Here is a 21,764-nt window from a genome sequence, read left to right as displayed (position 1 = left end):
TTCTCAGTTTTCGGCACTTAATAGGTCTGGACCCCGGGTCTGTGCTCAGGGTTCGTGCTTAGAGCAAGCATGAGCACAAAATTGGGTTGTAAATTTTACGACCAAGCAAATTAACAACACTACTCGAGCCCCTACGCCCCCCCTAAAGCCACTGATATAAGCCCCATCTAATAACGTTAATACTGACGATGATTTATTCAAAATGAATTAAAAAGTGTACAAATAAGTATTGGAATCAGGGGCGTCACTAGCCCTTACAATTTCAGGGGGCTAAACTAAATTTTTTTTTATGGGGGACCTAGGGGCGGACTAGCCAGTAAGCCTAGTGGGAAAATCTCTCACAGGGCCTCGAGATTTTACAAATTTGGAGGGCTCTTTAGTAAAGAAAAAAGAATTTTTTTAAAATTAAATTGGCATAAAATCTAAATATGTTATATTACAAATTTTTTTTTTAGAAATTTAAATAATTATTAAATATTAATTTAACTATCTGGTGAAATTATCACAATAAAAAAATTCATTTATTCACTCATTCATTTTTTTTAGAACAGAAAATGGACCAAAATGAAAATAATAAACAACACAAGTAATACCAAACCCCATAAAAATAATTTATGATTTTTTCATATTCATATCATTTTATTTATTTATCTTGAGTTAAATTAACTATTCTAACCCAGAACTAAGAATAAGTATTAATCCCCCTCCCAACTAAATGAGCCATATTTGTTTCACAAACATAATCCAATGTAAATGTTTAAGGATTTTTCTGAACTAGAGTAGAATCTTTATTTAAAAATTATTGATTTTTTTATGATCTTATCATTCAAACATAACAAAATATATAGATAATCTTGATAGCTATTTTATTAAATATAAATTCTAATTTTATATTAAAATCTATATTTTTTTTTATATTATCATGCATAAATATTTATAATAAAAAAAAATACAAAAGTGGAACAGAAAAATTTTATAAGAAATCTTGTAAAGAACTTAAGATTGCAGGTGAAAATCCAGTATAGCAAAAGTTGTCTTTTTTCAATATAACAACTACAAACTTATCAAAAACATCTTCATATCTTAAAACTTCTTCAGACTCCCCTTTATACTCCAAAAAAGGTGTTAATTCAAGGTTGCCTGACATTCTAGTTCATACCATAAAATGTCCACATAAATCACATCTAAAAAAGATCATCCATCTATATGTTCATTACAAGTATCTTCACCCATTATAAATTTTGGTTCATGTTCAAATATAACATCTGATTTTTCTCATGCTCAAACCACAAAAATAGCATATTTAACATATTCAGAAACTCCAGCTTCTTCTTTACCTACATGATAGGACAATTTCACTAAATATTCCAATATCATTTCCTTCAAATGATAATAGCATTCCTATTCTAGCTTTAACTTTAAAGGAAATTTCATTTTTATCTACATTACAAATACCTACATCTATAAATTCTAATTGAATATCTGGCTTTTCATGTACTGAAGCAGCAAATTTAAAGAAGATCTCACCTATTAAGTCAACTTTATTTCATTTAAATTCATACGCAACAATTCCCCAAAAACTTGCATTTTTACAACAACTTCCAATCCAACCTGTGGACCTGAGACTAAATACATCGCGTTTGTATTATAGAGTAGTTATGGAAGATAAAGTACCACGAAATTGACTTTCAGTTGCTATAATTAATCATGAAATTAAAGCTATATACTGCTCAATTTGTATACCTTTTGCTGGTTATGAATATTCATTTTCAAAAGGGTGCATTATCTTCTTATCTTATCTAGCACGTTGGTCATGGACCTGCCCAAAATGAGCGAACGTGAATTACTATAGAGGCCCTATCCTCCATAATAATTATGCCGATTTTTTTCCTCAAGGATACCAACAAACCTTGTAACCCAGATATAATTATTAAGAGGAGTGGAACTCACCCAATCCAATAATAATAATAATAGCATAGTGAATAAGATTATGAGCATATTTAAAAGGAAAAAAATAGTAGTACTGTATCATCCAATACAAATTATTAGTCATTAGTTAATTATCTAACATTATTTTTTTATAGTTAGTCTTAATTTTTATTATTATTATGATTATTAAATTTATTTAGTTTATTTACAATTTGTTCCCAATTATTAGTTAGAAAATATAATTATATTTAATTTTTATAATTATTTAGTTTAAAATATCTATCTATTTAATCTATTTGACCTTAAATCTCATAATGTAATGTAATCTATTAGAAATTATCTTACAATGTGCACTAATTTAATCTGCCTTCATTTACTATAGCCCTATTCAATTACTTCAACTCTTAGATATATATCAAAGCAATATAAGAAATTGTATTTTTAGTAATAACATAACTTTACTTACTCAACTTTCATTGTTATATCAAAGTAATATATGGAATTATATATTTAAATCATAAACCAAATTTAATTTAATTTAATCATCATCTTTACTTGTTACATTCTCAGCAGTTATTCGTCAAGTGTTCGTAAATAAGTCTTAAAACGATTTTGTAAGTTTTCCTATCTAACGAAGCACGTTTTATGAATTCCCAAGATAGATCTATGTCCGATAATGATCGAATTATTCTACCAAACCAACTATTTTTGTAGGATAGGAAAGGTTTGAGAGATAATTCTTCTAAAGGGGTAATAAAAAGGGCTTGATATACTAGGTTGTTTGGGGCTTGTCTGAGAATGTGCCCTAATATTTCGATTTTCCTATATTCACATAGTCTATATATAGGGAGAATGTCACATCTGGACCAAAGATTATGATTTGAAGTATTATACGGGTAGAAAGTTTTGGTAATATATCGAAGACATTTGTTAATGAACGCTTGCATCTTTTTACTTTCTTGTTTGGTATCTTTCCAAGTTTCTATACCATAGATTAGGGAGGGGAATATTAAAGTTTTAAATAATCGAATCTTTAACGGAATTGATAATTGATTCGAACTCCATATTTTCATAAAGGATCTATATTTCTGTCTGCCTTTATTTATTTTAGCTATTAGGTCTAGCTTTGTATTTCCTTTTCTATCTAGTATCACTCCTAGATATTTTAGTTGTTGAACTTCTGCTATTTTTTCCCCTTGTATCGTTAGATTTATGTTTGTAGGGGAGAATATTGATGTCATCAACTTTGTTTTATCAATATTTATTTTTAAACCAAAAAGGTCAGCAACTTGGGTCATCATGTCCACTAGCAATTGGAGGTGTGATATAGAATCTCCTATAATACAAATATCATCGGCAAAAGCAAGAAAATTTTAAACATATAAATTCTGTTGTTGAAAAGTCGTATGCTATCGATTTTGAGCCGTGCGCAACTTCTTTATTTTAAAAAATATTTTACATTTTTATATTATTAGATTTCGTTTATTATAAAACTATTCCAGAGCTTTTATTTAATTCTTATATATATTTTATATTTTTTGTTCTATAAATATTTTGTTAACTGATATTTTTTCTCAGCCTTACATATAAATAAAAAAAATATATAAAACAATTAAGATTTACTAAATATATTACAAGAAATAATAAGAATTATGATATAAAATTATTCCTAATATATAAAAAATGGGAAGATTATTTTAAACCATTTATTTATTACGGATAGGCTTGTTGCTGGCCATTAAATGAATGAAATAATATAAGTAATAATCACAAAGGTTAATAAATTAATTAAGAATAAGCATTCAACTCAAAGGACGAGTAATTCTTTTAAAATGATCATATACATAAATATTAAAAAGATAAATTATTTTAAATTTTATTATAATATATTAGATTTTAAAATATAATCGTATAATTCTCGGCCGCAGGTTGGATGGAAGCTAGATAAGTAATCGAGAAAATTATTGTGAGATATTAAATTTCTAAAAGATTATCTTCTATTATTAATTATATATAAACGACTACACAGTTGACTATTATTGTTTATCTAAAATTTGCAATCATATGCTCTCATCAGCTGTAGTAATAATCTTAAATTACATAAACACAAATAATAGATGCTGGTTAATTTGCAGTCATAGCCATGACACTCACGATGTAAACTAATATCAAAATTTATTATGTTAAATAAATTGATAAAATAAAAACACTAAAAATCTTTGGAAGAAATAATTATGCAAATATATATTGAAGCCTTGAGTTATTTCCACGGCAAGGATGCCATATTAGGAATGAAACATTTTATACCTATAAAAGAAGGACCAAAATGATCTGATGAAACAATTAAGATTCTATATAATATTGTCGCACCACCTCTATTTGGTATATTGTATCTTAAAATAATAGTAATACTTGTATTAAAAATTTAACTCAAAACTGTTCGAAAAAGAAAAAAATAGCTTTCCTAAAAACATGTAAAAAAGAGAAGAAAAGATATTTAATTTATTACATCCATTGTAAAATGAATAATAAAATGTTTAATTTAATATTATTTTTAACTAAATAGATGGCGTTCTTTATGCAAATTGTTACAATATTTATTATCAAAAGCATTTATTAGTAAAATTTATTATAATTTAACTGTAATTATATTATATAACTGTCAAATACGTCTATAGAAGTGGCATTTTATCTAATATTTTATAACCAACTGTATATAATAGAGGATTATAAACTATATGTCTGTATGTCTATTTACCTACTTTTTATAAAGAACTCTCTTATACTTATTTGGACTTTGAAAATATTTTTAGGAATAGGTATGATAATTTAATTTAAAAATTAATATACAGTTGATTAGTAATTTTGAACTCGGCTAATTACAATATTAAATTTGTTAGTTTTCAATTAATATTATATTTATTTAATTAGGGTTATATAATAATTTAAATAATAATAGTCAATTAAGCTTCAACTGTTAATGCTAAATTGATATTTAATGAGTGGTATTGATATTCTATTTTTAACGCAGAATTTGATTGCAAGCTGACATAGTGAAAATATAATTTATGTGTATTAATCTAATCTAATATTTAAAATTATATACATTTAATAAAAATTTAGACAGTCTTATTAATTTTTAAATAATAAAATTAAATCCATATATTACTTAATAGAATTATAAAAGAAATCCTTCAGGGGTCAATCAAAATAATTTATTTTTAGTTCAATGCAAAGAATATGGGTGGTGACGATATGGTGCGAGGTTCGAGTCAGTAAAAATATATTTTATTAACTTTATTGACTAATTTCTTTTTCTTTTCTTAAGGTATTTATACGTTTTATAAAATATAAATTAGAATATAAAAAATAAAATAATATAAAAAAAAGTAAAGTTAAACCGAAAGTTATATAAATAAGGTTACGCAAAATAATAAGTAATATAAGTTGAATTACAAAAATAAAAAGTTAAGTTGAAAAGATAAATTTGAATTCATAAAATGTAATATAAAAATAAAATTAGATTACAAAAATATATAATTATAATAACGCAACATTCTCCCTCTTCTGATAATTTCATCGGAGAAGACACAGAGAGTTTGTTGTCCAAGTGGTTTATCGTTTTGGTAATCAAGTTGTATCACAAATCATCATAACGTTGGCTTGTCCAATCGTTGGTTTGTATAAATCGATTTTGCACGTTGGTTTGTTTAAATCGCAAGCTCGATATCCATATCGTAAATTGTCTCCATTGATCATAGCTTGTTTGATAGTACTCAATTGTTAATTGTCATTTTTCCGAAATTGTTATTATCATAAATAAGTTGCGAATAAGAAATAATAGTTCATCATAAGAATAAATGAAGAATGATAAATCAATAAGATTGTTATATTTTTAGCGTTTTAATATAAGCGTTTTAATATTTAATTTAGTTTATGCAATTTAATATTTATTTTATATTTTAAGTTACATAGTCTTTTAAATAAGCAGGTTTATTTTTATATTCGCACAGGTCTAGAGATAGGTGTTATATCATTATTATCAGTAATTTTTATATTTTTGTCCATACTTCCCTCCTTAAAAGAATCCTTAGAGTCATTGTTAATAATTGTGTTAAAACAGTTTCTAATTCTTATTTGGTCTAAATGTCTCCTCAAAATACCTTTCTCAGTCTTAATTTGGAACATCATATCACTTTCCTTATGTGTGATTATACCTTTGCACCATTTATCATCACCTTGTATTTTATACCAAACAAAATCTCCTATGTTAAAAGTTCTATTTCGTGGTAAGGTAACGTTTATTTTATTCTTCTTTTCCTCCATCGGTTTTAATAAGTCCCATTTAATTCTAATATCTCGATTAAACATTCTCTGTGATGGTGTAACTCCTGTAGTATCATTACGCGTATTTCTGTAATTAAGTAAAAATTTGCTAAGTGCGATATCTGGGTCTATTTTAATATTCCTTTTCATGTGTGTTTTGAACGTTCTAACCATGCGTTCAACCTGGCCATTGGATTGCTGGTGATAAGCAGATGTAAGCACATGTTTAATACCAAAATTGTTGCAAAATTTTTCAAAATCGTTACTCGTAAAGTTAGTACCGTTATCAGTAACTATAGTTTCAGGTATTCCGTATAGCGAAATAGTTTTAAAGATTTCTTTTAAAGTAACATTAGTCGTAATATTTTTAACAGGAATAATAATTGGAAATTTGCTATAGGCATCGACTATTATCAACCAATTTTTTGCGAAAAACGGACCCGCATAATCTATATGTATCCTTTCAAACGGTTTAGTTGCCGAAACCCATGGTTTTTGTATCTTAATAGGATTATCGTGATATATATTACAATCGTCACAACTTTTCACTTCCGTAACAATATCATTATTTATGCCAGGCCACCACATGTAATCTTTGGCTAAGGATTTGATTTTTCCTGCTCCCAAGTGACCTTCATGTAATGACTGTAGTATAGTTTTTCTCATATTAGACGGAATTATGATTTTATTGCTTTTGTAAAGACAATCTTTAATTATACTTAATTCCAATTCAATGTTTTTATAAATATTATTCATTATAGGTCTGTTGTTATTAATATCATTTATGACTTGTTTTAATTCCGTATCTTTCAAAGTTTCATCACGGATTTGATCAAAGTTAATAGGTAAATCCTCATATTCATTTATAATGGTTACATTTTCAATAGTTTCATCACGACATACTTGTGGTAATCTTGAAAGGCAATCAGGAACAACATTATATTTACCGGCTTTATACTTTATATAAAAATCATATCCTCCTAATGTAATATTCCACTTCTGGAGTCTTAACGACATGGTGCTATTATCCTTGAGACCCTTGGTGAAGATGTGAACTAGAGGCTTATGGTCAGTAATAATTGTAAATTTTGTGCCGATTAAATATTCCTGAAATCTCTTTATGGCAAACATTATAGCGAGAGCCTCACGCTCAATATTGGTATAATTCATTTCAGATTTTAATAAAGTTCTCGACGCGAAAGCTATAGGTTTTTCTTTACCATCTTTTTCAATATGAAATAGTACAGCTCCTAAACCACATTTTGATGCGTCAGTGGCTATCCCTATAGGTAATTCAGGGTTAAAATATGTCAAAGCAGGTGGAAGACTAATTAACTTCTTTAGATCATTAAAACTTTTAGAGTGTTCTAGATTCCAAGCCCATTTTTCTTTATTGACAATCTTATAAAGAGGATCGGCAATTTCCGCAAAATTGTTCAAAAATTTTCTATAGTAGCCAGCCATTCCCAGAAATGTTGATAATTCAGCAGCTGATTTTGGTTCTGGCATATTAATTATTGCTTCAATTTTGTCGTGATTAGCATGAATCCCCTTAGCGTCAATATCATGACCCAGGAACCTCACTTTGTTTTTAAAGAACACACTTTTATTAAAGTTAGGTATTAGCCCAAACGATGATATTCTATCGAACACTTTTTTTATGTTGTTTAGGTGGGCTTCATCGTTTTTTCCAGTTATAAGTAAATCATCAATATAAAATATAACGTCATCCATGTCCCCGAAGATTTGATCCATAATCTGTTGAAAAATTGCAGATGAGGTCTTAAGCCCAAAAGGAAGTCTAGTAAATTGGTAATATCCCTTATGCGTAGATATGGTTAAAATATTTCTGCAACTTTTATCAATTGGAATCTGTAAGAAAGCATTTTTAAAGTCAATCTTCGTAAATTTCTTTCCTTCCGAAAGTTTAGCAATTAGATCATTAATTCGTGGTAGAGGGTATCTAAAGTCTTCTAGAGCTGGGTTTACAGTATCCTTAAAATCAGCGCAAAGCCTAATGCTCCCATCTTCTTTATAGACAGCAGTAACAGGACTTGCCCATCGGACATCATTCACCGGCTCAATTATTTTATCATGTATCCATTTCTTAAGTTCATTACTAACAAGATTAATTTTTGAATAAGGAATACGTCTAGGCGGTATAATTTTAGGTTGGGCATCATTTCTTAAATGTAACTTGACACTTGCTTTGTTGATTGGCCCATTAGTTAATTTCGATTCACACTCTTTAATCAATTTTTTTATTTCATCTTCGTAATTAGTGTCAATATTTGCTATAAATTTATTTAAAATATTTTTGAAAGCATTGATCCACATACGTCCCAACAAGGCATTTTTACTTGATTCAACCACTACCGCTTGTAAATATTTGGACATACCATCATAAGTCACTTTAACTTGAGTAGTTCCTATGATTTTGATTAAATTCCCGTCATAAGCAGTGAGTTGTAGCTCGGATTTCTTAAGATCTCTAATACCAAGTTTTTTAGCCAGACCATGAGGTATGATAGTGTATTTGGATCCAGTGTCCACCTGCATACAAGTAACAACATCGTTCACTTTTACAGTGGTCATAAATGCGTTATCATTGTCATTAATCACGTCACCAGATAAATTGTTGACATTAAAATCATTATCATCTTTGTTCTTTGTAGAATCAACTTTCTCTTCAATAATTTCTTCAATATTCATGTTGTAATCATTATTGTATTGTATTTGCTTTTTATTATTTTCGTCGCCATTTCTATAATTATTTGAGTTGTTATTATATTGTATTTGCTTTCTCTGAATATTATCATTACCTCTATAATTATTTGAGTTGTTGTTATATTTATGGGTGGTGACGATATGGTGCGAGGTTCGAGTCAGGAAAAATATATTTTATTAACTTTATTGACTAATTTCTTTTTCTTTTCTTAAGGTATTTATACGTTTTTATAAAATATAAATTAGAATATAAACAAATATAAAAAATAAAATAATATAAAAAAAGTAAAGTTAAACCGAAAGTTATATAAATAAGGTTACGCAAAATAATAAGTAATATAAGTTGAATTACAAAAATAAAAAGTTAAGTTGAAAAGATAAATTTGAATTCATAAAATGTAATATAAAAATAAAATTAGATTACAAAAATATATAATTATAATAACGCAACATTCTCCCTCTTCTGATAATTTCATCGGAGAAGACATAGAGAGTTTGTTGTTCTAGAAGTTTTTCCCGTTTCGATTGTATTCGGTTTCTTCTTGGTTAGCGCATAAGTCTCAAATGTTCTCGTAGGTTTGATGAAATCGTTGAACGTTATCGTTAGCTTGATATCCTTATCGTATTTCTCATATTTCATAATTAATCCAGTCGAATATTGGAATTTGGAATAAATCGGAATATATAATTTGGAATAGTTGATCAAATCAAATATATGAATATGCACGAATAAAATTTTGAATTTTGGAACAATAAAATATGTAATAAGGAATGATAATTTATGTAATAAGGAATGATATTTATGTAATAAGGAATAAAATTTTAATCCAGAATAAGGAATGATAAATTATAATAATTATTATATTATTTTTAAGTTAATCATAGCGTTTTATACTTTTAGCGTTTTATGCGTTTTATATTTTTAGCGTTTTATATTTTTTGCGTTTTACATTTTTTAGCATTTCATATTTTATAAGCGTTTAATTTTTCGTGTTTTAGTGTTTAATTAATTTTTGTTTATTTTCTATCTCCCAGGTTAAAATATGCAAATAATATATTATTCACATTTCCCTCTCTTTAAATAAAATTTTAAATTTCACACCCTAATTTTAATTCAAAAAAAAATTCTTCATAAGATAGTTTTGAAAATTCACCACATAATTTAAATATATTTTTCTAAAATGAATGTTTTTTTTTTTTGTCTTCAAAGCTTTTATTTTCAAAAACTTTTTATGTATTACTTATAAGGGTTATTTGAATCAATCATGTGATTTAAAAATTACATTTTAACATATTTAAAATTAAGTTTTATCTTCTTGTTTAGGATTTTTAATATTTTTAATTATATTTAAGAATTCATCTTTAGGTTTATGTTAATTTACAACAATTGGTCATCATTCAAGAAATCAAAAAATATCAATATTATCCATTATGATTTTACATTTTAGTAATTTTAAAAATTTATAACATGCCTTTATCCTGGCATAAAATTTTAATTTATAATACTTCTTACGTGGATTAGAATAATAAGTAACCATCATTGGTCTCACAAAATAGAATTCATAACCTATCGTTCAACTTCCATATCAGTTCTTCCTAGGTTGTCACATTAGGTTAGGTGCTGGCTATTATATTCCAGTCCAACATCCAGAGCCGGGACACCATAAAGAAAGAAGCTTTTTGCATGAAAGAACGTACTAAGGTTTGATTCTTGGTAATCTCAGTAGTTTAGGTAGTCACAATAGATAAGGTAGTCATAACATCACAATAGATAAGGTAGTCATAATAGGTAGTCATCTCCATAGGTTAAGCACAAGGTAGAGTCATAATAGGTAGTCATCTCCATAGGTTAAGCACAAGGTAGAGTCATAATAGGTAGTCATCTCCATAGGTTAAGCAATCAACACAATAGGTAGTCATATAAATAGAGTCATCTCAATGGATTAAACAATCGTCACAATAGGTAGTCTAAATAGAGTCATCTCAATGGATTAAACAATCGTCACAATAGGTAGTCATAGAGTCATCTCAATGGATTAAGCAATCGTCATAGATTAGATGGTCATCTCAGCAGATTAGGTAGTCATCTTTTTCTAGTCCACCACCCAAAGGGCACCATGCAAAGAATATGGGTGGTGACGATATGGTGCGAGGTTCGAGTCAGGAAAAATATATTTTATTAACTTTATTGACTAATTTCTTTTTCTTTTCTTAAGGTATTTATACGTTTTTATAAAATATAAATTAGAATATAAACAAATATAAAAAATAAAATAATATAAAAAAAGTAAAGTTAAACCGAAAGTTATATAAATAAGGTTACGCAAAATAATAAGTAATATAAGTTGAATTACAAAAATAAAAAATTAAGTTGAAAAGATAAATTTGAATTCATAAAATGTAATATAAAAATAAAATTAGATTACAAAAATATATAATTATAATAACGCAACAATTTTTAACTAAATAGATGGCGTTCTTTATGCAAATTGTTACAATATTTATTATCAAAAGCATTTATTAGTAAAATTTATTATAATTTAACTGTAATTATATTATATAACTGTCAAATACGTCTATAGAAGTGGCATTTTATCTAATATTTTATAACCAACTGTATATAATAGAGGATTATAAACTATATGTCTGTATGTCTATTTACCTACTTTTTATAAAGAACTCTCTTATACTTATTTGGACTTTGAAAATATTTTTAGGAATAGGTATGATAATTTAATTTAAAAATTAATATACAGTTGATTAGTAATTTTGAACTCGGCTAATTACAATATTAAATTTGTTAGTTTTCAATTAATATTATATTTATTTAATTAGGGTTATATAATAATTTAAATAATAATAGTCAATTAAGCTTCAACTGTTAATGCTAAATTGATATTTAATGAGTGGTATTGATATTCTATTTTTAACGCAGAATTTGATTGCAAGCTGACATAGTGAAAATATAATTTATGTGTATTAATCTAATCTAATATTTAAAATTATATACATTTAATAAAAATTTAGACAGTCTTATTAATTTTTAAATAATAAAATTAAATCCATATATTACTTAATAGAATTATAAAAGAAATCCTTCAGGGGTCAATCAAAATAATTTATTTTTAGTTCAAGGGGTTAAGATTCCATTAAAAAAAATTTTTTTTGCTTCTAGGTGCTATTCAAATTTTTCATGGGGCTCGAGCCCCGTTACGCCACTGCATTGTGGGATGAATAATAAGATGTTAAATTTTAATAAAAATTTTATTAAAAATAAATAGATGGCATTAAAGAGTTGAATGCAAATGGTTACTGATATTTATTATCAAAAGCATTGATTAGTAAAGTTTATTAAAATATAATTGTAACATATTCTATAACTGTCAAATATATCTGGCATTTTACTTAATATTATGTAACCAATTCTATAAAATAGAAGATTATCAACTATATGTCTACTTACTTTTTATAAAGACATTTCTTGTACTTGTTTGAATCTTGGAAATATCTTTAGGAAGAGGCATGGTAATTAAATTTATCAATAAATAATATAGTTGATTAGTGAATTTGAACTCGGCTAATTACAATATTAAATTTGTTAATTTTCAATTAATAAATGAAAATATTTATTTAATTAGGGTTATGATGAATATGGATGGTGTTAAGAAAATTATCTCTTTTATTTACAATATCAAAAACATTTATTTAAAAAACTAAAAATATTTATATAATTCTAAAGTTTATATAAAAAAATATAACTCTTGAGATTTGACTAGCTCTTTTAAATATACGGCTTAAGTTTATAATTTTTTACTTGATAAATTAAAATAAAATAAAAGACTAGGTATTCTATTTTATTTATCAACACTTACTTGAAAACATTTTCTGGAATTTTACTCATCAATATTTACTTTAAGATATTTTTTGAACTGTTACTCCAAATATAGCATAACCCACCCACTGGTGTAAAATAAAATATCTGCTTGCTGGGACTTATCGCTAAAACATTTAGTATGTGGCATAATAATCAAATTTAATGAAACAAAGAAAATTAAAATAAATGGTAAACTTTTTTTTATCATACATAATTATTATTCTAATCAGTTTTTAAAAAATTTTTGAAATTTAAAAGGTGGGTAAGGTTCATTAAATATAATAAATATTTTATAGAAGAAAATAATCTTAATATTAATTTTAAAAGGTATTAATTTTTTTTACTAATTGTCATAAAATTAACCCCCCCCCCCCCACCTCAATATGTTAGAAATCCCTGTATATAATAATTATCAAAATCATTTAGATATTTTATTAAATTTATAATCTTCATTTCCTTAAAATATATATATTAAATACTCCTATTTATTATTTTCAGATTTACAGATGACACGGCAAAAAATCATTATTTGTTGGCAAAATATTTTTTTTAAAATAATTTAAATTTTTTTTAAAAATTAATAATTTTAATCTAAAAATTTTTGTATCTATTTGTCGTACGTAATCATTAATTAATATATAAATAGATCCTGTGATTTATATAAGTATATAAATTTTTTTTAAAAATCAGGTGATTTTAAAATTGACAAATTAAGATTTGAAACAACATACTTTTCTGTAGCATTGTGATTGAATTAATTGATTTTATGTTAAAATACAATTTTATATATCTTATTGTTAGAATGATGAGCCGCCATTATTGAGACTGGGGGTAAATAGTGGGGTCTTAGCGACATTCGCTTAAAGGGTCTATAGGGTCCTATAAATTAAAAGGTTTTATCGTTTTTAGTTTCATTAACCTCTTCAATGTTAACTGTGTTAAAATTAAGGTTATAGTGAAGGAACTTAAAAAGTCAACAAAGGCTAATTTAATATGTTTTGAAAAAAATCCGAGAGTGAGCAGTAGGTATAGTGAAAATTTTTGGCGAAAACTTATTATCTGTTGGTATATAATTGTAAAATATTATTTAACTGATTGCGTAATAAAAAAACTTTTGTCCCTCAGCTTGGATATTTACTCTTCCAGAGCCCTATTTAATCTTACCTTTTAAATGGGTATATTCATATTCATATTTATTTATTTATTTTCAATTAACCAAAATTTACTTTACATTTTTTTAAAAATTTTTGTGCAAAATTACATTTCGCTAATGATATAGGCCGTTTGGGTCACAATATATCAATCTACTAAACAACGAACAAATTTCATTAAATCACTTTTTAATATATAAATTAATTGCTCGATATCTGCAACTTAGAATCAGTCCTAATTTTACCCAATAAGGTAGTTTCAGAATAAAAAATTGCCCCCCCCCCTCCGGATCCAAAACCAGGGTCCTGTTCTCAATCCTGTGTAATAATTTATTTGATGCTTGGAATAAATTCTAAAAATATGTGTATACATATTAAAATTCACTATACATTGTTTAAAAAATAATCATATTTTCAAGAGTCTAGGCTGTTTTCCTTGCTTCAATTCTTTTGTCTCAAGTCGACAGCTGTTTAAATAACAGTTTTTGAATTTGTATGTGTACAAGGTATAAGTGCGGCCTGCTGATTAACGTAAAGGATTCCTCATATAAATTTTCATCTAAATTAATTAAATATTTAGTTTGATTGAAATAATGACAAATGAAGAATACCTAGCTTAGCTCAGGTTATACGCTACGTAAGTCGTAGATAATTTTCTCTTAGCCTTATTTCGGATGACACCGAAAACTCAGGTAATCTATTATCATCTCATCATGGCTGACCTCAAATAGATCTTTATGTTTAATCCTTGCATCGGTTACTATTATTAGCAAAATTCGTAAAGGTATTGATGTGTTTAGGTAAATCTCTTGTATTTTTCTATCATAAATAAATTTTAGTACAGCTTATGGAGAGCTGTTTAATTCAAGTCAGTATAATTGCTAAATATTTATAATATTTGAATGCTTTTGATAGTCACTAAAGAATCGAATAGTTTATAAGAAATCAAAATATTAACTATGGTTCTCAATTTGCAAATCGAGTATAAATAATGATTGTATCCGTTTACTATTGCATTTAAAAAAAAACTGTCATTTTTTTTGGAAGGGGAGGTTTTGGAATGTAAATTCATCTTTACTTTTATAGTCTAACTTTGCTTTTCTAGAGTTAACTCCGCTGGTATTTCGAACCGATAGAAGATGCAAATTTATTTATCTGTAATAATTATACAAAGACTTAGTCAAATCCATTTTCCTGATAGTCTATCAAAAAGAAATAATTTATATTGACTTGACAACAATTTTTTTTATCAAAATTCGGAGAAATTCAGGGATTCGTATCCATGGGGGGAGATGCAGAACCACCCAAAATTTTTTTGGCCCCAAACCTGATCCCCCCAAAAAATTTTGGCCCCCAAAAATGGCCGCCAAAATTTTTCCGGCCTCCAAATTTAAAAAAAATATATTAGTTATCAAATTTTAACTAAAATTAAATAAAATTACAACAAAATTTTTAGACAAATATTATTTAATTTATACAAATTAATAAACGAACATACCTATAAAAATATAAGTTATAAAATATCTATTCACTCATTAGTCGCCCAAGTAATGAATTTTGACAAAATGGATAAAGCTAGTGTTGTTAAAAAGTCAGTGGGGCAGGTTCAACAAAAATTACATGCAAAAGATGAATCATAATTTATTCTTCTGGACTATTTATAGCATGTTTTCATACACCATCCAAAAAGATCCTGAATTAAATAAAATTATGAAATGAATATCCAAAATTCACAATAACATCATCCCAAATTCAAAATGAAGTATATAATCTATGGCAGATATGGTGCTGAAATATATCAGAAAAATATAACAAAAGTGAGATGCCTTTTTTTTTGTCTTAAGGCTGATGAGACAAAAGATGCACCAGGGTAAACCTGAGCATAATTATTCGTTATATTTTTGTGGAGAATTTAAGAATATCTAATATGAATTATTAATTTACAATGTCTTTCTGCTGAAAGCATTATTAATTGTATTTTAAAGCAACTTAATGAATTAAATATTAATTCATCGAATGTAATAAGCCAGGTATATGATGGTAGAAACTTTATGTCTGGCAGGCTTCAAAAAAAAATTAATAATATAGTGCATGTATAATAATATTGCATTTTTATAATTTATCTAATGCATTGTATAATTTTTTTAAGCGTTTTAACGCATCCTGTAAATATGCAGGCCATACTCTTGAGATACTTTTAGACCAGAGGTGGACTAATGATTAAAAGCATCTCGTATTATTTATGAGAATTATGAGGCTATTGATGAAGTATTATTTTACTCTTCTAACAGCCTTTAACTTATGGGTATCACCTCCAAATTCAGTCGAAGCATCTGGCAATGCATTAAAATAAATTACATTATATTGGCCATTATAATTTATGAATGCTAACAATAGATCCACTAAATAAATATCTAAAGTCAGTAGGTACTAATAGAGTGAATGTTAATGTATTAATAAATAATAAGGTGATAATTCTTTTTATTTGATAAGAATTATGGCTGAAAAACTTATATCAATATTTAATCTCATACCTCAAAAATGTACTTAAAACGCTTACAAATATTTAAGATTTTTTAGGCGATAAAAAATTGCAATTTGATTGTGGAAAGGACTCCAATTGGAGTTTTAAAAAAAAGAATTATTATGAAATAATTGTGGTTTGTTTTTTAGATAGATTTAGAGATGATTATAATCCTCTATCATGTTTTAATACATGCCCCACCCCCGTAACCCTGATTATTTTATATCAGATAAAATGGCCCATTAGAATAATTATTAAACTTAAATGTGGAAATGTTACATCATGAAAAGAAATAGAAAAGGATTTAGCCAGAAGTTAAAGAAACACATAATTTTAAAAATATCGTAAATATTAGGTATAAAAAACATCATCTTACATTTAAAGTATTGTATAAATGCTACTCAGCAGCCATCATCATTGGGGTATCAACGGCCTCTGTGAGATTTCATTCTCTCCACTAAAGATAGTTCTATCAAGTACATCGATGAAAGATTGCCATAAATAAAATTTAATATTAATGGCTTATTAAAATAAATAACACAGAATTTAGCCTTTAATTCATTTATGTTAAAATTTAAAAATAAAATCGTTGTATTATATATGATAGCATTATTATTTATAAATTTTTAATAAAAATAGCAAAATAAATTCCTGTGTGCCTAACTATTTTCTTTATTTCAAAAAAATATTTGCCCCCTAAGTAAGCAGTTGTCACCCCCCCCCCGCCCCTACCACCTGCGCTATGGCCCTGGAAACACCCGAACTCTATATATATATATAAATATAATATTATATATATATATGAATACAATACATATAATATAATATTATAGAGTTGTTAGAGATCTGCAAAGTACTAAGTTAACTAAGTTATCCTTCATTTTATTTTTTGGGTTTTAATCTACCCTTCTCTTATAGTAATTTAAAACTAAGTTTACTAAACTATCCACCATTTTATTTTATTTTTAAATCTCCCCCTCTCCTATATTAAATATATCCTCCATTTTAGATTCCATTTTAAATTATTATTTATATCCTTTTTAAAATTATTAAATTTAGCATTCAGAACTCCATCTTATTTTTTTATTTATTCATGTATTATTTGTCGGGTTCCTTTTATTATTATTTATTTTTTTTGTTTGTTTTCTTTTCCTTTTATTTCCAAAATGATCATAACTTTGGAATATTGTAAATAAATGGTAATTTATAATTTTGTAATTTAATTTATAATTTTTAGAAATTTTGAATATTATAAATAAATAACATGTAAATTACTAAACTATTATGAACTCCATGTTTTTTTATTTTAATTATTTTATTTACTTTTCTGTAATAAATTAGATATCGAAACGGAAACAACTAGAGTAGGTCTACATAATTGTTTTCTTTTTCACCCATTTATATTATATTTAAGAATTTTTCTGCCATACTTAAAACTTAAAATAAATTTTAATTTATATTGCAATACTTTTATATTTATCGTAATTTACCCAATCACTCGGATCCTAGTAAATACTCCGAATTAAAGGTTAATATTTCGCTTATTTATTTTCTCTCCATAAGTTTTTTTGTCGCTTTTACCTCCTTTGATCCTCCCAAATTTATTTTATAAAAGATTTAATTTTCTTAAGATATATAGTTTTTCTAACTGTATTTAGTCCTACACGAAACTCTTTATCTCAAAATATGAACGAAATAGAATATTTAATAATGGGGCACTAGTCTTTCTCCGGCTTCGTCTAGGGGTTCGGGCCTACTTTAAAAAAAATTAGGGTTCGGGTTGGGTCGGGCCTAATATTTTTTAAAAAAATCCGGGCCGGGTCGGGCCGGGCCTTAAAAAAATTTTTAATATTGGTACTAATATTTTTTGCAAAATAAAAATATTTAATTTTATTTGAAGAAGCTAGACGCCATATGATGGCATGTATCTTTTATTCTTGGTATAAATATATAATTAAACTTTTTTTTAAGAAACAAGGCGGCAACATTTTTTATTTGTAAAATATAAATATTTAATTTTATTTATTTAGAAAGTAGACGCCATATGTCATATATATTTTATTATGGGTAAAATAATTTAAATGTTTTTTTATAAAACTTAAATTTTAAATATAATTTAAAAATGAATTTAATTTTTTTAAAAAAACAAATACAAAATGGAACATATATTTGTATGCCCCATTTAGGTAATAGCAATATATGGGAAAATTTTGAAGACATATTTGATGATAAAAACAAAAAACTTGATTACGTCCAATGTAAAAAATGTAATAGTATATTACAATATAAAAGCACATCTGGAAATTCTCATTTAAGACGTCACAAGTGCGTTAAGAATGACGATTCCTCTATTCCTAAAATAACTAGGTATATTCAAAAGAAAATAGATCTAAATTCTTCCTTAACTATTAAAAAGAAACTATGTGATACCTTGATCTATTATTGCGCCAAGGACATGCGTGCCTTTGATTCGATAACTGGAGATGGCTTTATAAAAATGGCTCAAAATTTTATTCAAATTGGCTCCATTTACGGTAATATTGACTGTAGCGAAATTATTCCCCATCCAACTACTTTATCGAGAAATGCTATAGTTATGACGGATCAAATTAGAACAAATTTGGTTAATAAAATAAATGTTCAATTATTTGATAAAAAATGCTCTGCTACAACAGACATGTGGACAGATTCTTTTAAAAAGTTTTCCTATTTAACTGTTTCAATTCATTATATCGAAGGTGAAACCTTATATAAACATGTTTTATTTACGAATAAGTTTAAAGAAGAGAAAAAAACCGCCGCGAACATACATAAGGAAATGCTACAAAATTTTGCTGCAATTGGAATAATTCCCGATCAAGTGAAAAATATAATATTTATATCTGATCAAGGAGCTAATATAATTAAAGCCCTAGAAAAATACACCAGATTAAATTGCAGCGCACATCTATTAAATACTGTTCTTCGAAATACCTTTAAGGAACAATCTTTGAAAATTATCGCTCCTAATATATATCAAACCCTTATTTCTGCTAAAAAATTAACCATGTATTTTAAACAAACCGGCATGAATCAATATTTAGACAAAACATTACAACAAGATATCGAAATTAGATGGAATTCAAAATTAAATATGTTGAAATCTATTTATAACCAATATGATGACATCGTCAATTTTTTATCATCCAAGGGAGATATTAATAAAATGGAAAACTTGGAGAAATCTATTTTGAAAAATTTGATTGATATTTTATATCCTTTTGATAAAGCTACTAAAGAACTAGAAGGAGATATTAATCCTACTTTACATAAAGTACTGCTATGCTTTAATAATATTCTTCACGAGGATTTAAATGATTCATTTTATCAAAACAATGAAATAAAAGAAATAAAAACCAATTTAAAAAATTTTTTATTATCTAAATTTAAAATCAATATTTTGCATAAAATAGCGACATTTTTATGCTCCAAATATAGAAAATTAAGAATGTTATCATCAATGGAAATATTAGAAGTATAGAATTCAGTCAAAAATATAATTAATTCTGAAGAATATTGTCCTTCAATTGATATTATAGATTTGGATATTCAAGGCGTTTCTCAAATTGTGGAATCGCCTAAAAGATCTAAAGGTACATTTAAAATTGTTCTATTTATATTATTTTTATATATCAGGCAATGAATATGAAAGATGGGAGGACAATGATGAAGAATATGAAAAAAAAGAAACAGATGAGCTTGAAATTTATAAGAATTTAAATATAAAAGAGAATAATGAAAATATAGATCCAGAAAAAGATATATTAAAATGGTGGAATAAAAATGAAATTAGATTACCAAAGATGACAAAATTGGTTAGAAAAATTCTAGCAATTCCTGCAACGTCCACAACTTCAGAGAGAACTTTTTCAAAGACTGGAAGGTTATTAGACGAAAGAAGAAATAGACTGTCACCAGAAAATGTTGATGCTTTGATATTTTTAAATGATAATTATAAATATGAATCTAATATATAGTTGTGTAATTTAACATTATAATTATTGTTTGGTTTATAGGTATTTTTGATAGTATTTTAAATAAATAAATACTAAATAAATTTTCTGTTTACTAAGATATTTTTTGCAAAAACAAAATCTTAAATATAAAAAATAAAAAATAAACTAAAAGCTAAAAAAAATATAATTATTACTTTAGGATGAATTAAAAAAAATTCGGGTTCGGGCCGGGCCGGCAAAAATTTCGGGTTCGGGCCGGGCCGGCAAAAATTCCGGGTTCGGGCCGGGCCGCCAAAAGTTTCTAAAAAAAATTCGTGTTCAGGCCGGGCCGGGAAAAATTTTTTAAAAAAAATTTCGGGCCGGGTCGGGCCTAAAAAATTAGGCCCGTGCAGATCACTAAGCTGAGTTGGTATCAAATTGATTAAATTGCATCAACAAGTGACTCCTATCATAAAATCTTTTCAAAGCTAAGCATGACAATAATTTAATTAGGACCTTCCCATATATTTGTAGACGGCTGATAAAGAAAACTTAATGCTGTTTAATTAGGCAAAAGAATGAGCAGGAGTCTATATTGCATTTTTCAGCATCGATTAAACCAAATTCAACTAATGAGAACGGTAGTAAAGGATGTGAATTTATTAATCTGAATTTTTGAACCCCATTAGGCTTACCCCGCATATCAGTCAGGGTCACTATTGAGCTATAGCCACGCATAATTTCTGATTTATATTAAGATCTGAGAGTTCCATTATTATTTGTTCACTCGACCACACTCCCATTTTATCAAATATCGCAAACAATAAAACAAAAATAATAATCATATAATAAATAATAATAAAGGATTGACAAAAATATTAATGGAATTCTTTCCTCCTGCTGCCATTCAAAAAATGATATTTTTTTTGGTATATTATCAATATTTTCTAAAATAAAATTAAATAAAAAATTATGATATCAATCGATCTGAGAAATTTGAAAAACTTAAGATGCTAATCCTTTATCAATGTTAAATTTTCACTAACATCTTCAATTTTACATGAATGTAACCATTAACTAAAACATATAATTGTATATATAGTTGAATGTTTATTCAATAATTATAATTGCTAAACTACAGAAATTTAATATAACCTCTCAGTGTTCTCTAAACCCCCCTGCCTATGATACTGAGCCCTTAAGGATTAAAATATAAAATGATTCGATTATAAAAGGGATATTTATTATGTATGTTATAA

The 21,764-nt window shown here is 26.5% G+C and overlaps 1 protein-coding gene across 1 annotated transcript in view; it reads right to left on the bottom strand.

Annotated features, from left to right (window-relative positions):
• LOC135927446 (zinc finger MYM-type protein 1-like) overlaps positions 1-21,764 on the bottom strand; it is a 279,857-nt gene that overhangs the window by 59,759 nt on the left and 198,334 nt on the right. The window lies entirely within an intron of this gene.

Source organism: Gordionus sp. m RMFG-2023, chromosome 3, assembly GCF_954871325.1.
Source record: "Gordionus sp. m RMFG-2023 chromosome 3, tfGorSpeb1-WG-v2, whole genome shotgun sequence".
In the NCBI taxonomy this organism is placed as follows: domain Eukaryota; kingdom Metazoa; phylum Nematomorpha; class Gordioida; order Chordodea; family Parachordodidae; genus Gordionus; species Gordionus sp. m RMFG-2023.
This window is presented reverse-complemented; position numbering and strand designations above follow the sequence as displayed.